We start from the raw sequence: 18831 nt of genomic DNA, 5'->3' as shown, positions 1-18831 counted from the left end.
GGATAATGGGCAGCGTTCTTCCAAGGCTAAAATAAAAAACCAAGAATTCTGAACTCTGGAACAATAGCTTTGAAAAAAAGGTAAAAAAAAAAATACTTTGAGGCAAATCTGGTAAAATTCTCATTGTTCTTGGTGTTAGCAACACTAAATTCATCTAATTGTACATGCATATCCCTGTGTTTTTCTATATTTATATATAATTTAACAAATGATACATCAGCATTAACATGTACAAAAAATAAACACACACTTTGCATGCGCGCGCACGCACACACACACACACACACACTGGATATTCTATGAGGGTTAAATTAATATTGTTTAAGTGAATAGCCAGATGGATACAAAGACAGATCTGAGGCGCACAGAAGAGTAAATATAGACTCCATCACATAAATCGTATTATCTTCATAACACTTCACTCAACCAGATTTCTGGCAAGATGCCCATTCAGGATCTTGTCCATAAAGGGCTCTGGAACGCTGGCAATTTATTTTGTTGGAGGAATAGCTCTACTTGCTCTAGGATTCAGACAAGGATGCAGTAGGGGAATATTTCTTATGGAAATCTAAACATATCAGTGGTTTTCTGTTCACAATCCTTCAGAACTAATCTCAACTGGTAGCTAAATTCACTCAACAGAAACTAGAAATAGTGAAACTGTGGCTTTGATTGTATTGCTATTGCAATAATAGATAATATTTAAACATTTAATAGTTTAATGTTTCTGCAGAATTGTTTCAATAAAACTTCATATAAAATCCCAAGAGAAAATGGTAACCATGCAATTAAATGCAGTTTAAGAGCCTGAGACAAAAAAAATAAGTTTTCTGTCCTTTCCTGAGCAACTTAGTCATTTTGTAAATGTGTTATCCCTGCCTACCGCATAACTGAAAAACCAAAACATGCTACGTACTCTGGATAGAAAGGAAAGGTAGTATCTTCCTTGTGGGGTTATAAACTGATTTTGATAGCTAGCTAGATAAATGAATACAAGAGAATGGATATACCTGCGGGGAGGGGGCTGTGGCATCAACTTGATAAATACATGGAACCAAAGGCTATTTTAAAGAAAAGTAATAGTCTTGCAGGGTTGCTTACCTCCCCCATCCACTCATGTTATCACTGGTCTAATTCATTGTCTTAAAAACTGCCACCATGTCTTAGCCAGATAAATTCTACCAAACTCTTATAAATGACAGCACTCCCCTGTGTGATATTTTAGGTTGCCTGGAGGTGGGGGAGGGGGGCTCTAAAATCTCTACATTGTGGTCATTCTTCTTGGATCTTCTAATCCTCCAGTCAGTATCTGCGCTACCATTTCCAAAGTCCTAGTCATTTTTCAGTATAAACGCATAGTCTTAAATTAGAAGGTTCAGCCAACTTCGTTGCCCTTTTTTACATTTTCTCTTTCTATATGAGGCTTTTTTTATTCTGATCAATTCACTTTCCTCTAAGATGCCAGCAAATGCAATTCATCCATGCTCTCTGGCTTATTAAATCAAAGTCATATAAAGTTGGATCTTCCTCCCATGTTTAGCTCCTATTTACCTCTACTGTTGACAATAATTGGTGTTTCACTGAGTCAATAGTTTCAGTGTAATGATAGCTGACTCTGATATTGGCTCTCAAAAACATCGTTAAAGACTTGGAGTTCCTGTCGTGGCACAGCAGAAACGAAACCAACTAGGAACCATGAGGTTGCAGGTTTGATCCCTGGCCTCGCTCAGTGGGTTAAGGATCCTGCATTGCTGTGGCTGTGGTGTAGGCTGGCAGCAAGAGCTCCGATTAGACCCCTAGCCTGGGAATCTCCATATGCCGTGAGCGTGGTCCTGAAAGGACAAGAGACAAAAGACCAAAAAAAAAAAAAAAATCATTAAGGACAATTAGGAGTTCCTGTTGTGACTCAGTGGTAATGAACCAAACCAGTATCCATGAGGATGAAGGTTTGGTCCCCAGCCCTGCTCAGTGGGTTAAGGAACCAGTGTTGCCGGGAACTGTGGTGTAGATTACAGACCCAGCTCAGATCCATTTTGCTGTGGCTGTGGTGTAGGCTGGCAGCTGCAGCTCCAATTTGACCCCTAGCCTGGGAGCTTCCAAGTACCATGAGTGTGGCCCTAAAAAAAAAAAAAGACTTTTAAAACATTGCCTCATTTTAAAATATTGCCTCATTTGAGTCAATGGCAAACTCTGATGCCATTAATTTTTTTAAAATGAACATATAATTTCCCTAAATTATTTTCAAACAAATATTATGGTATATATATGTGGGTATTACCTGATCCAGCATTTCCATTGCAATTTTGCCAAAGTATTTTTTTTCACTAATTGTTATATAAAGCGTTTTCTTTGAAATGCTGATTTAATAGGAAAAAAAATAATATATTGTGGAAATTTCATTACTCTAGTTGTTTCACACTTTAGATAGATGTATAAATATATATGATATTATAAAAATAGTAAAAAATACAATTTCCAGTTTTCCAGAATATCATGATAAGAAAACATTATACAACTTCAGTAATTTTAACTAATATTTTTATGAATTTTTGATTGAATAATTTTGGTTGTCATTAAGTAAAAATTTCTCTATGGCTAGTCAAAACAATGCATAGTTTTCAACATTCTGTAGGAAACTGTTATTTAAATTGCTCTCATTTAGCATATTAACTGCAGGATATCTGCCTAATATTTTACTGTCAATTAATTTAAACATCAAAGAAAAAATTGAATATTAAAATATCCTATGAAATGTTTTCTTAGCCAGTAAAAGGTCTAACACTGTTAACAAGTTCAAAAATGCTGTACGGAAGAAAATCTTTTTTTTTTTTTGGCCTTTTCTAGGGCCGCTCCCGTGGCATATGGAGGTTCCCAGGCTAGGGGTTGAATCGGAGCTGCAGCTGCCAGCCTACACCACAGCCACAGCAATGCCAGATCTGAGCCACGTCTGCAACCTATACCACAGCTCACAGGCAATGCTGGATCCTTAACCCACTGCTCAAGGCCAGGGATCAAACCCGCAACCTCATGGTTCTTAGTCGGATTTGTTAACCACAGAGCCACAACAGGAACTCCAAGAAAATCTTTTTGAGTGGTTGAATAAATACCCAAATGCTGGCAATATCCAGGGAGTCATTAAGAGCCTGAAAATGATCCAAGTGTATTTTGCTTAGATGTAAAATAGCAAAAAGGGAATAGCATTATCAGACTTTGATATTCTTACTCCCAAGCTTTCGTTTTCTCTAGCAATCTCTGAAAAAACCAAGAGAACCATGAGCCAAGAAATTTCAGTGTTTAAAAAAAAAATTAGCACCAGGAAGACATGAAGAGACACAGAATCAAGAGGAATCTATTTGAATTCCCATGGACCGTCCTTGCTGCAGAGAAACGGTTTTGCTCCTTGTGGAGGCATCGCCCACATTAGACCTCTCAGGAGTCTGTGACTGCAGACTATTTGAAGTCAATGAAGCCGTCAGACAATTAGACGCAGTTTTCTATTTGGCTTAAATGAGTAATCATCTCATTTCCTTTATACTGTTTCTTGACATCTACAACCATTTCATACCCTGCTGCCAGAAAAAAGGAAAAAAAATCCTCAACCCGGAGCAGTAATGGTATTATGCTCGTGATTCAGAGGTGACCTTCAGCAGTGGGCATTATCTTTTTATTTTATTTTTTTTTAACAGAAAAGCAAATAAAAAATGTTTATGTGCTTGTTTTATTCTAAAACATTTTTTCCCCTTCACTGGCTCATACACTTTTGCAAAGGAAAGAGGAATCCTCTTTGAAGAGACGAAGATAGTTCTATATGCTCTTCCGCTGCTGGAGAGAAGAGAGATGAAATCCAGGCATATTAAAAGTAATTAGAAAATGGCCACAGTTGCCTTGCAAAATTTTTATAACAGTTTATATTTTCTTGCCTGAAAAGATTGAGGAAACCAATTTCTGAACTTCCACAGCAACTTCTCTTCGCTATTCTTTGCGAACCAGAATAAATAAAAATTCACATAAAATGTAACAGGTCCACATGTTGATGAATGAATAATATGGTTGTGAAACTGAGGTTACTTAATATATCTTTATTTTATTTCATTTTTTGGGGGGGTAGTCTTTTTGTCTTTTTAAGTCTGCACCCAAGGCATACGGAGGTCCCCAAGCTAGGGGTCCAATATGAGTTGTAGCCACTGGCCTACACCAGACAGAGCCACAGCAACACAGGATCAGAGTTGCATCTGTAACCTACACCACAGCTCATGGTAACACCAGATCCTTAACCCACTGAGAGAGGCCAGGCCAGGGATCAAACTCACATCCTTGTGGATGCAAGTTGGGTTCGTTAACCCCTGAGCCAAGACAGGAACTCCCTTCTTTTTAAAAATATTTAAACATTTTGTTGATAATCAGTTCATCATTGATCCTCAGACCATGAAATATGATTAAGTCAATTTACCAATGGATTGGTACTAGAAATGTGACTGGTGAGAGAGACAACAGTTATTGTGCATCGTACTATAGAGAGAACAACAAAGACAGAAGTGAGTAAACTGTATACAGTTTGTGATAAGTGGTGTAATCACCACTGGTCAAAAGGAAGCAGAGGGGTTTGGAGTTGGACCAGTAATGGACAGGAATAAAGGGCAAGTGATGGAGTGAAGAGGAGAAGGGGGAAGAAAATTGTGCTTAGTAGGACATGGAGATATTTTAGACTCAGTACCAAACAGTTCTAGTCGGAGGGCTTCTAAAAATACATACAAAGTAAGTATTCACCTCACAGCATGAATGCATTATACATCATGGGTAATTATGCTGCAAATAGAAAGAGGTGGCAGAGGCATGGGTTCAGTTTCCAGTCCAGCACAGTGGGTTAAAGGATCTGGGGTTGCCACAGCTGCTGTGTAGGTCGCAGCTGCAGCTGGGATTCAATCCCTGGCCCGGAACTTCCATATGCTGTGGGTGCGGCCGAAAAACAAACAAGCAAACAGAAGAAGAGAAAGAAGCTTTGCATACAGACATACCCTAGACGTGTCTCTGTTCTTCCTCTGGAATAGTTACAGACGAAATGTTAATGAGGGAGAGATGTATGCTACGTGTTACTCTGCGGTCGTTTGCGGTCCATGAAGGTAGTAAACTGAAGAAGTGATGTGCTCGTATGAAAGGATCAGGCTAAACGTCACTGTGTCTTCTCTGCTCCTTCTCCACCAGCTCTGAGCAGAGAGAGTTTTATAACTCATTTATTTGTTAGTTCTCCCTCCCAGAACAATTCTATGAATTTCTTTGTTTTTCTACCCTTAAGGCCTGGCATAGTGCACTATACAAATTCTAATGAGTAAATGGCTGGATGGGATACTCATAACTGTGACCTTAAAGCATAGCGAGATTGAAAAGCAGAATCTATAAGAAGAATTAATTAGCAAAATGCAATTCCATCACATTGCGGATTTTACAGAAGGAAGACACCTTTCTTTCTAAGTAAGAAAGGGCTATGAACGGTCACCAAAAAAAGACTGAATAGAAAAAAAATGTTTTAAATTCATTTTCAGAAAAGTTTACTTAATTAATCTTTCAAATGTATTTTTTATTTAGTGATAATGGAAAATCAAATTACTGTGTAGAGTGATAGGTAATAATCACATATATTGAGACACTGCATCATTTATGGCTTAGTATATTTCAATGGGAAAATGTTACCCATCAACCTAAAAGCCAAATTATATCTAGCTGTGCCTACCTTGCCCTAAAATTAATATTTAATAACTAAGTATCCTTATGCTTCGAATATTCACTACTATTTCAGTGATTTTAAAATGTAAATAGTAGACAGCACTTGCATTTAATTAGATACATGTAAGTTCCATAAAATCCATTCATCTCACGGACCTAACTGGAAATTATGGGATTTTTGATTTGTTTGAGAAGTAACAGAGATTAAATAAATTTAGGTGTAAACACGATGACATAGTAAGATAGAACTCACATACATGCAAAATATTTTTTCCCTAGAATACAAGTGAAAACTAAACAAGATTTTCTACAAGATGATTTTTTGTCTTGGCAAATTTGTTAGTTCATCAACAGACACAGACATGAATGGAAAAAAAGTTTTAAGAAATGATTTCATATTTTACTGTTACTGTGTTTCAGTTTTATAAATTAAGTAGCCCACCGCCTTTCAGTAAGTATGTTGTCACCTTAAGCTTTGGATAATACTGATTTGCTCCAGACCCTACCTAAAGACATAATTTATGAATAAAGAAATGAGATTTTTATCAGCAGAATCTTACAAAGCAAATGAGTTCTCACTTTTAAAAACTTAATAAGAAGGTCAAAGCAATAGATTTTCTTTAAGTATTCTGTTAATGAGTCTTGGCGTTGAAAAATATTAGGCTTTCCACATCTGACACATCTTCCATGTAATTTTAAACATATTTATAAAACTTGCAATAACTGAATTGTGTCATGTCCCTCCTTGAGCAGCTCCTATACCTACAATAGTTGCTCATTACTTCAAGAAAAAAAACCTAAACACCCCCAAATTGCACGCAGTGGCCTCCTCAGTCTGCCGTGTTCCACTGTTCCAAGTTCATCTGTTGACGTTTTGCCCACTGACTCTGACCTACTGATCCTAGCTGGTCTCTGAACATATGCTACTCTCACACCTCTCTTTCTGACCATGATAGTCTGTTTCCTGAGATTTAATTTAACATAAGTCATATCTTTTCTTAAAGTTTCTGCTCTTCAATCATAACTGAAGAGTGATTTCGTCTCTTCTATACCGCTAACTATATGATTCTTTTTTCTCACTCGATCTTGTCTCTTCCATAGCACTAATTATATGCTTTTCTTTTCTCACCCATCACAGTCATCTGTATTAATGTCTGTACACACATGACTATGTTCCAACATATTTACATATTTCAAGACCTAGAAATGCCTTCCACATTGCAATACGTAGGCAGCAACTGATTATAAGTGGATCATATCATAAGAGGAACAGAATACTGAACTTATTCAGGAGATCAAAGGCCTAATTTTGGATTTTTTTTTAACTAATAAGTACATTTCATCATGATACAAGTTAATGACATAGGAGGATACAAATCTGAGCATGTGTTTAAATTTAAATTAGCTCCATCACTTACGACTTACATCACTCATGACCTTGAGTGTACTATTTAGTATTGCTTATGTCTAATTTCCTGCTTGAAAAATAGGGAGATGTACAGATAGTTTGTGGTTAATTGTGTAGATTAACAATTAATTGGAAACAGACTCACAGATAAAGAGAACAGACTTGTGGTTGCCAAGGGGGTGAGGGGAAGGAGTGGGATGGACTGGGAGTTTGGGGTTAGTAGATGCAAACTATTACATTTAGAATGGATAAACAATAAGGTCCTACTGCATGGCACAGGGAACTATATCCAATCTCCTGAATAGACCACAATGGAAAGTAATATAAAAAATAACATACACATATCATGAGTCACTTTGCTGGACAGAAGAAATGGGCACGACATTGTAAATCATCTACATTTTCATAAAAAAAAAATTAATTGACCTGCCGGAAATACTTAGAAAAGAGTAGAGCACAATAATTAGAGATACTAGCTCATATGTTTTAACTCATATTAAAAAATGCTTAAAATTTTTATGACTCAGTTCATTCATATTGAAGGAAGATTTTGAAATGGTTTCTAAATTTCTATTTATCACTAATATTCTAATCGAATAATGATTTCCTAGGATTCAGTAGCATTTGTTTGTACATGTGAAACCCCTCTTATAAATCTGGGATAGCACCATATAATAAACAAACCCGTGAATTTAATAATATTTAATGCATGCCTAGCTTTTCAACTGTTGATTTGCTTAAGACATGTCATTACTTTCCGTTTTTTTTTTTTTGTTTGTTTTTTTTTGTTTTTTGTTTTTTGCCACACCCATGGTGTGTGGAAGTTCCCTGGCCAGGAATCAAATCCGAGCCTCAGCTACAACCTATGCCATAGTTACAGCAAAGCCAGATCCTTAAGCCACTGTTCGGGACCGGGGATGGAACCTGCGCTGTCTCAGAAACAATGCCAGGTCCTTAACTCGATACGCCAGAGCAGGAACTCCAGCATGTGACCTCTACTAGCCTCTGCTTTTTTTTTTTTTTTTTTTTTTTTTCTGCTTTAAGCAAATTTGGAGCAAAAGTTTCTTCCCTGTCTAATCTAGTTGCTGAAAGATCAAATGACAACACATATGTGAACATTCTTAAAATAGAGGAAGGTGTGAAATAAGTATGGGGTATTTTTATATTTTACATTTATAGTTTGAACATTGTTTTTTATTATCCAGATACTCAGAAAATTCCTGAAAAGTGGCTATTTATAGTATATCCATTCACAGGTAAGAAACCAGAAGTTCACAATGCAAGTGGCTTGCCCAAGATCTCCTAGCCAAGGAGCAGAATTAGGATTCAAATCCAGATTTTCTCACTCCTGATCCAGCTCCCTTTTCCCTATACTAAAATGTTATTAGTAGTTCTTTTTACTTTGAGGCTGTAGCATACAAAGCAACATAACTTTAGAGTCTTCTAATCTATGAATAAATTGACTACAACTGAAATACCAAGAGGATTTTATCAATTCAGACATCAACAGGTAAAGTATCAATAATAAAATGGTATATAGATAAATTTACATATTTTTTTATGTAGAACTACTTTATCATTGCTACCTAAATTTATTTTGTGCAATGCCTGCTGAGCCAACATAGGTTGAAGTCACGTGGAAAAAAATCATTCCTACAATAATTTTCCTTCTCTGGACTTCATGGCTTTAGCAGTCACATCACCAGCTTATCATACACCCCTAGAGAGTCACATACCTTGTTGTCAAAATAGAAATTTTTTGAACGTTAAAGAGGGCTCTGCGTATAATTACTTCAAGTATAAGATCACCCTATGCCTAAACAACCACTCTCTTTATTTTGCTTTAATATAACTTTTAATAAAAGAATGGAAGAATACGAGAGTCAAAAGGGTGAATATTGACATTACCAGAGAAAATCATATATATCAGAATAGGAACATAGGTCTTGGACCTAATAATTTTATTGATGAACCTCTGGCACATTTGATTAGAATAAGGGGAGAATACATTTCAGTGTTTATTTTTTCAAGAATTCAACCAGTCACACTTACACTTAATCAAAAACAGTATTTTACCATCAAAAATCTTTTTTCAAAGGATACAAATTTCCACGTAGAAGATGAATAAGTTTGGGAGATCTAGTATAGTGAACAACACTATATTATATATTCAACATTGCTAAGAAAGGAAATCTTGAAAAAGAAAGGAGTTATATGTCCTGATGGAGGTGTTGGCTAATGTTACAGTGGTGATCATGAGCAATACATGTGTATCAAATCAACAGCGTACACATCTTAGGCTAAAAGGGTTATAGGTCAGTCATATTTCAATAAAGCTGAAACAAAAGAAGAACTTTCTTTTAACTGCTTCAGCAACTATTCCTTTCCTTTCCTTTGTACCAAAAGTCCTCATATGAACTGCCAGTTCTCACTATCTGTTCATACCTCTTTGCCATATTTCTTAAACTCAGTCCAGTTGGTCTCTTTTCCTCATTGCTCCATAGAAAGAGCTCTCATCAAGGTCAACACTGACTCCAGCATTGCCAAATCCAAGAGTCAATTCTCAGTTTCTTCTTAAGTGATGAATCTGCCTCTTTCTTCTCTTCTTTTATTCTGTTTGTTCCTAGGTCACTATTCTACGGTTTGCTTCCTATAAACATCTCACTCATCCTTCCCAAACAAATTTGCAGGAGTTCCTGTTGTGGTTCAGTGGGTTCAGGACCTGACACTGTCTCTGTGAGGAGGGGGTTCAATCCTGGACCTGGCTCAGTGAGTTAAGGATCTGGTGTTGCCGTAAGCTGTGGAGTAGGTTGCCGATGTGGTTCGGATCTGGTGTTTCTGTGGCTGTGGTGTAGGCTTAGGCTTCAGCTGCAGCTCCAATTCAAGCCCCAGCACAGGAACTTCCATATGCCGTAGGTGCAGCCATAAAAAGAAAAAAATAAACAAATAAATAAAATCACTTTCCCATTATTCACTAGTCACATATGAATAGAATAATTATTACCTTTTAGTTACATTAAAGATATTTCAAGTACAAAATATTACTGAGCATTTGGAAATAAAACATTTTGGAAAACATATTAATACATTACTTACAAATTTTAAATATATATAAATTGTTGTATCAGGTAACGTTAATATTTCGTCTCTCTTTGATATTTATTATCAATTTCAGTTCACATTTTTGAATGTCCTTCCATTTCGTAGCTAAGGAATACTAAGAACTATACTTTCTACTGAGCTTGAATGTCATAAATTAAATTTCTTTAAACTTCAAAGATTTCAAAGACATCTGCAGAGATAAAAATCCCAGTAGTAGAATAGTGTTTAATTTCATTCATTAATGCAATAAATGTGATACCTATCATGTGCCAGATATAGATTTTTTAAGACTACCTTCTCTTTTTCTAAGCATATTATAGATATAATACATGCTTAATTGCAATAGGTCAAAAATATTTACCTTTGAAACTAAAATAGCTTTCAGTATAGATTTTGATATTGTTATTTTCCTGTAAGTATTGCCTTTTTTTTCCAAAGAAAAGATCATAGATGGTCTGGAGACTTTTAGCCTTATCTGTTGTAAAAATTTGAAGACAGACAATAATAAATGAAAAACTGAAGCCACATATGTCATCATTATTGATTTTAATCTTAAAATATGCAAAGGACTTTGGATAGTCTATTGATTTATTGTCTGGCTTTGTTTTTCTTTTAAAATTGCAATTGATTTTTAGCTCTTTGGTTTATTTTGGGCCAACATGTTAAAATGTGTGTATTCTGTAACAGAGAGAGATGTAGGTATAAAGAAGAGAATGTTTCCAAAGGTCAACCTGTTCCAAGGTAATTCCAGAATAATGCTTTTGCCATTCTGAAAATTACCAGGAGGATTCTAGAGCTGGAGATAGTGTTATTAAGTATATGGCAATCATCTGTCAAATTGAGAGATATTTCTATTCACATCAGGAGCTACATGTTTACTACAAACATTATGTTCTTATGATTGTACATACTCATTTCTTTATTTGGGGGAAGATGCTGGAGCAGCAAGTGTCAGAATCACTCCAAGAATTTAAGATGCATTTGCCAAGTCAACATTCTTTAGAATATTACTTCCCGAGGGGCTGGGGGAGAAGGAGCTCTTTCTTTTCGAAGACTATGTAGACCAAATGTAGAAAAGGAATACATATGAGATTCAGGTTGGTGCTGGATGTCATTTCTTAAATCAGACCCCTTCCTTTCATGCCCAACACTTGACCTACACTCAGGAGCTTTCAGAAAGTCCTATAAAAAGCATTGAGTTTTCCAGTTCTGGAGCTGGCCCCCAAAACACTAATACGATCACAGGTCAGACCTACAGTCATGTATCAGGATCCTGTGAATTCCTGGGAGAATACTGTTTAAAGGACACAATCAAGGGGAAAAGTCGGGGCATACTTGTTGGCAAATTGACATTCTCTCAGAAATCACTGCAAAACTTTCTTTGGATACGAACAGTGTAATGATTTATGTTGTCTGCTTTCAGAGAAATGTTCAAAAAGTTATAGTGATTACAGTAGGAATTATATGCATGGGAACAATGTAATCTATATTGAGAGGTAGACAAGGTAATCTTAGCAGTCAATGCAATCTTGAAGTTGAGGGAGATTATTCATGCAACATGCACTCACTCAATTTTGGTACCCTTGTTTCTTACAAGAGTAAAATAGGTAGAATTCATTCTCTAGACAGGAACCTCGGGCAATAGCTCCTGTGCAAGGAGGCCCAAGGAATTCCATTACAATGCACCCTGAAGAAAGCAGCAAGCCATCAAGGGATCCAATGCTTATAGTGTATAAAATGGCTAGACAGAACAATACCCACAGAAACACGAATATGAGTTTATGATAAGTTCCATAAGCTCTTTATCATAGAACCCATTAGAGGAATAAGCTAGAAAATTGATTCTATTAATAATTCTATATCTGTAATATAATAGCTAATAAAATAACCAAAAATGCACCATGATATCAAAGGTAAATTGATTTTTTTTCACTGTTGAGTATGTGTGCCTGTATTTCTCATGTGCACCCTCTCCAAGTGGTAGTGAGGATAACTTCTTCCACGAGTATCTTTAGTAGAAATACGCACCATAATGCCAACATCAAGAAACTGGCTCTTGATCACTTGAAAACTCAAACAGAATATGCTCTCTTGAGTACAGTTTTGTGTGTTTTTAAATTAAATTAGTTTAATGGAATTTTGAATATCTTAGAAGAATAATGTCTGTACCTAGAATTATTAATCTATGGTACTCCATGGACTTCCAGTGTAATACAAAGAAGAATTTCAGGACTATGTTCTCAGGAGAAAAACACTAAGAAAAATTTATGAGCATTTCTAGACCCATAAAAGGAAGTAATGCGGGAGAAAGAGAATTAACATTTTGGAGCCATTTGTTGTTAAAATGTAAAAATGTAATTGGCCAAAGTGTGTGTAGGGGTGTGTGTGTGTGGTGAAATAATATATCTATAATTTTCATGTTAACCAGAATCTTTATTCTCTGATGATGCATGAAGGAAAGTGTGGTCAGGTGGCTTTGAAAAACAACTCAGAGATTTACTTCATTTTGTTTCACTGAATTTTTTATGCAATGGGCTTTTTGTTGTTGTTTTAACACACACACATATGTATATGCATGCATGTATATATACACACAATATATATAACTGCCGTATATATAAGTTATATATGCATAGATATAATGTATGATGTAGCTATACAAAAAAATTTATAGAAACTTTAATATGAGTTTATGATAAATTCCATAAGCTCTTTATTCCTTACAGGAATAAGCCTAGAAATCAATTCTGTCAGTAAATCTATCCCTTTCTAATAGCAGAGTTAATAAAATAATAAAAAATGTACTACACAAACTCAAATTGATTTTTTGAAAGTGAATATGTGTGTCTATATTTCTTAGATGCACTCTTTCCAAGAGGTAGTGAGGACAATAACTTTGTCACAAATACCTTTTGTTAAATCAGGCAACATAATTTCAACCTCAATAAATTGACTTTTTATCCATTCAAAATGTCCATAATATTTTGGAGAACAACATCTTTCTATTGTGTTTTAATCAAGTCATATCATAAAGTTTGAATAATAGAGTTTTTCAAAAGTCTCCCTGAGATACTTTTAAAGATTAATGATTGCCAGTTATTATGACATATAAAATTGTTAACGATCATTATAAACTTGATGACACAATAAGAAATCTTCCAAGTCTAGGATTCTATGAGACTATCATATTAGCTCAGTAGAGGTGAGAGAGGATAAAACAAACAACTTTAATACAAAATCCTTTGTAAAACACAGACTTCAATGCTAATGTTTATTTTATTTCTTCCTTGACATATCATTTCTTCCTTAAGCATTCTCTGATGCAGTCATGAAGAGGACATCACCAGGAAACATGTAACATACTGGTGCAAAGATCACAGTGGCCTGAGGTGTCCTCCTGTTCAGTAATGGGTCTGAGGATAGTTTTATTTTTTTTCCTTCTTCTTTATTCAATAATCAAGACTACCTGGATATTACTAGCCAGAAATTGCAATCAGGATATGGATATTGCTGGGAACTCTGTGATAACAGCTAACTCCCAAGCTAAGTGTTTCCCAAGACAATGGATTTCACCCAAAGTGGGTAGAGGGCTTTTGAACACTGTATTCGCTGTTAAAAACATGGTTTGGCTTAAAACAGAGCATGTCCCTGTCGGTTCCTGTGGGACTCTGTGGAGTGGGAGGATCTCAAGGCAGCCTGAACATTCAGGTATAGTGTTCACTCTAATCTGGTGGCTGCTCATCAGGGACAATGGGAGACCAGAGACAGGGCAGAAGTTGTTTCCCTTCCGGTATCCAAAAGTAAAAGAGGTATAATTACATCATTGGACTCTGCATAAGCAAAATCATTAATAATTAAATAGAACGTAAACTCTTGATTTGGCACAGGGGACATATATCAAAAATGGGTGTTATCATTTGCCCTTTACGGTTGTACTATTTAGCTAGGTGCTAAATAGATGTTGCATTCAATTATTTAAATGCTTCTGCAGCAGTAGGTCTGCTATTTTCAACAGGAATAAATTCTAAAATCTCACGACATTTGAAAGCTCTTTGTGTACCTGTTTATACCATCTACATTTGGTAGGGAGAGGTCTTGGGTCAGACACAATGTAGTCATGTGACGATACTTCTAAAGGCCCTATGTTTATAAAATAATTATCAAAATCCTTATCAGCTTTCTCAGAAAGTGAAACCATATCCCTTTCTAACTTGTTAGGAGATGGAACTACCCCAACACATGCATGCAAGAAACTTGGTTGCTGAAGGGCAGCTAGTTTGTGTATTGGTTTGTTAAAGCAGGTAAGACGAAAAACCCAAAGACTGAGTGGCTTAAACAACAGAAATGTATTTCCTCACGGTTTTGGAGGCTGAAGGTCCACAGTGAAAGTGGCAGTAGGCATGTGTTCTAAGGCCTCTCTCTGGGCTTGCAGATGGCAACCTTCTTGCCATGACCTCACAAGTCAGCTTAGATTAGAATCCACCTCAACAGCCTCATTTTAAGTTAATTTTCTTTTTTAAAAGCCCTATCTCCAAATAGAGTCACATTCGGAGGTAGGAGGGTTAGGGGCTTTGACCTATGAATCTGGGGTGGCACAACACACTCCATGATGATTTGCAGAAAGGAATGGCCAAGCCCATGAAAGAAATAAGTCCAAGACTGGCAAAAGGCTTTTGGTGTGTCTCAAAATAAACACTTTTTTTTTTTTTTTTTTTTTTTTTGCTCATGCCTGAATTAAATATCAACCCATCCAAGAATTAACTCCTCTTAGAAAAAGAGGTTTGGAAATTGTGAAAAAATATCATCTTGCAAAAATAAAAATTGTCATGTCCTTATTGATTCAACCAAATGGAAACATCTCACAGTCTGGCATAACAAGCTTTACTTTAAATAGAAATAAAAAGGCAGAACTACATTATGTATTTAAAACTTTGGGAAAAAAAAGGCCCTCATCATATTATTGTCATTGTATACAGATCCAGTGAAACCCTCAGAGCCATATAAAGATGGGTATACGCATTCTGTAATCTCACTTGTGAAAGAGACTCTCCAGCTTGTGAAACGCAGTCACTTCCCTTGAATCTGGCAACATCTCCAATAAATTATGCAGTTCCATATGGTCTGGAAATAGCTCATATTACTTTCCTTGTCTTCCTCAAATGAGGCTTATTTGTAAAGTGATAAATAATGGATATTATGAGTAATTTAACTTGTTCACACACATATATATATAATATGTATTATATATGTGTATTCATATATATAGGCATATGTATATATTAGTTTTATTTTGTTTCTTTCCTATTATTCATCAAAGTCAAGAAGTTATTCTTCTATTTCTAAACACCAAATCATAATTCTTTGTGAAAGCACATGAACCTAATGCCTTGCCAAGAATATAAAAACTGTAATTTGAGTAAATGCTAGCTAGCTTCCAGAATGGATTTTGGATAAATAGATCATTTATTACAAATTCATAAATGAATGTTAACCTCCAAAGCCCAATATGCCTTTAGATTGAGGAGGCTGGTTTCCAAAATCAAATGGAGAAGTTGGCTTAGTCAGGCTCATCCGGAAAGCCCTCAACCACATGTTTATTAAATGTATACTTGAGATAGTGCACGTATGGCTCTGCGTTGTGGCCTGTACAGACTGCCCACAGAGCCACGAATTTGGTTACCAAGATCCTGCTTCCATCTAAAATATGCCGGAGTAGCTAAGAGAGTCTACGTGGCCAGTCTTTGAGAATTCTCATCAGTAATTCTGTTTGTCTTAAATTGCCTCTACTCCTAACCATGAGCAACACATCTTCATGCTCAGGATGTCTTTCTTCCTTTTTTTCGGCCATGCCCACAGCATGGGGAAGTTCCCCGGCCAGGGATCAAACCCACACCACAACAGTGACCACGAGCCACTGCAGTGACAGCGCCAGAACCACAACCCTCTGTGCCACGAGGGAAGGCCGCCCTTCTTCTGCCACGCGTACACTAACAGCTCTTACAGAGAGAGAAACCAGATAAGCAATCTCTACTTGCACAAGTTACTTTTTTATTATCCCTTTAATCAAGGTGTGTTTTTCTTTTTATCCAGTTTTTAAAATCTTTTCCTTTTAAAAGTTGAGAACAGAACTGTGAGTTTAAGAAAGGAGTGATGGATACAATCTGTTCCCCACATACAGAAAGTCAAAATGTCCCCCCCCCCCCAAAGAGATCTTAGTGAATTCTGAGAACACAAGTATTATCTTCTTTCTCATTCAAAATGAATGCCTGGAAACAAACTCAACTGGGTGACAATTTGACGACATGCCTTGAAAACCACAAAACTGCAAGTCAGGGAACCGCAAGCCAGATGTCCTCTGGGAGGCACAATGAACTCAGTCGTAGAAAGACCCAAGAAAAGGGCAAGGAAAATACAGCCTCGGAGATTCTTCCGAGCAGTTCAACGTGAAAGGGAGGGCCATGCTTACGGTCTTGGACATTATCCAGGGTAACATTTTTCCGCCATACTCCGTTCTTGTATTTATTTTTATTAAAGTATATACAGAAAGTCGTACTTGTGATCATTGTGCATCGTTTTGAGTGCTCACAAGGGGAACACACCTGCATAACCAGCCCCAGGAGATGAAGAGCGTGTCCACTGCTCAGCTGTTTCTTCTGCGCCCTCGTTCCGTCACCACCTCTCCTCCTGACATTCACCAGCAGAGGGGAGTTGACTGCATTCTGTCAATCAGATCATATACTCCATGCTCTGCATCTGCCTTCGTTCGTTCACGTTGGTGTGGGCAGTTGCCTGGTGTTTATCACATTGTCTCTAGGATTCCATGGTGTGATGGCGCCCTGATACTAATGAAGAGCATGTAGGGAGTCCCCAGTTTGTTGCCATCCCAAATATTGTCAAACATTCCATCTAGTATGTGCCTTTGGGACAAACACAAATGCATTTGTGTGTGTGTGTGTGGAATTATATGTAGGAAAGGAGTTGCTGGAATAGAAGTTACAGTTTGCAGACATTACCAGAATTTTCCAATGTAGTTCAAAGGGGTTGCTACCAATTAATATTTCTGCCAGCGACGCCAGAACTATTCAGCTTTTCCACAGTCTTGGTAATATTCTGTATAATTCTTTATTTTATATTTTTTAGTTTTGTTTACTGTTGCTTCCCATTTTAAGCCATTTGGTAGTACATCATAGTATTGTATTATATTCTAGTTTATTTTTCTTTGATGAATAAGAATCTATTTTGACTAATACTTCCCTGTTTTCCCCTTTCCCCAGCCTCTGACAACCATTGGTTCATTTTCTGCTTCTATGATTCGGACTATTTTATATCCTCATATGAGTAGTATCATGTAGTGTTTGTCTTTCTGTGTTTGGCTTTTTTCACTTAGTATCACCTTCTCCAGGCCCGTTCACGTCATTGCAAGGGGCAAGACTTCCTTCTTTTGGGTAGGGCTGGATATTATTCCCTTGTATGCATATACCACTAGCTGATGTATACTACATTATGACATAGTTGGTGGTGATAGTTTCACAAATATACACTGATCTCTAAACTCATCAAGGTGAATATGGTAAGTACGTACAGGTTTTTTTGTATGTCAACAACAGCTCAGGAAACAAGCATAGAGAACCAAAGAATCTATTTTTAATAAACTGCAGTCTAGGATATGAAACAAGTTTGACTATACAGATCTTACTCAACCTGAGACGAGGTTAAGTTCTGATAAACCCATTGTGTGTTGATAATTTGTGTAATATACCTCACTGAGTCAACACCACGGTTTAGCCTAGACTAACTTAGATGTCGTCAGAACATTTACATGAGCCTGTAGGTGGGCAAACTCAAAGACCACTCTATAATAAAGTGTTAAATATCTTAAGTAATTTACTGAATATTATACTGAAAGTGAAATGCTGAATGACTGGATGGGCCAGAATGGCTGTAAGTGTAACAGTTGTTACTGCATATCACAAGCTCAGGAAAAGACTAACTTTTGAACTTCAAAGTATTGTTCTACTGAATGCATATGGCTGTTGTACCACTGTAAATGGGGGAAAAATGCCTAAGTCAAACCATCCTTCTATATTTTAAAGGATTTTCTCTTATTTAGTAAGTTTTATTTATGTTGGATTTCATCCAAATTAAAAAAAACGCTTTTTGAAAGACAGAATTAAGAAACCAGTTATTTACTAGGATAAAATATTTGTAATTTATAAGCACATAGTATATTTAAAAACGCACACGCTCAGTAATTAAACAAGAAATCCAAGTAAACATGGATAAAGGACTGAACAGACATTCAACCAAATCATATGCTTTTCATACCACGCATATGAAAAGATGCTTGATATCATTATTCTTTAATGATTTTCAAATACATTAAACCTGCAATGAGATATCCACTTATTAGAATGTCTTGAACTTCGAAAGCCTGACCGTTTTTGTCAGGCTATTAAGTAACTGGAACATTCATTTAATGCTGATGGGAATGTAACATTGTACAACACTGTGGATTACAGTTTTGTAGTTTTAAAAAGGTTTTTTGTAATAAGTTTAGCATCCTCCTGACACTTGATGCAACTATTTGATTTCCAGGGATT

This window comes from Sus scrofa, chromosome 11 (genome assembly GCF_054392235.1).
Source record: "Sus scrofa isolate SSC_HxYL_T2T_F1_AM1 chromosome 11, Sscrofa_HxYL_maternal_Yorkshire_Landrace_v2.0, whole genome shotgun sequence".
In the NCBI taxonomy this organism is placed as follows: domain Eukaryota; kingdom Metazoa; phylum Chordata; class Mammalia; order Artiodactyla; family Suidae; genus Sus; species Sus scrofa.
Note: the sequence above shows the minus strand (reverse complement) of the source record.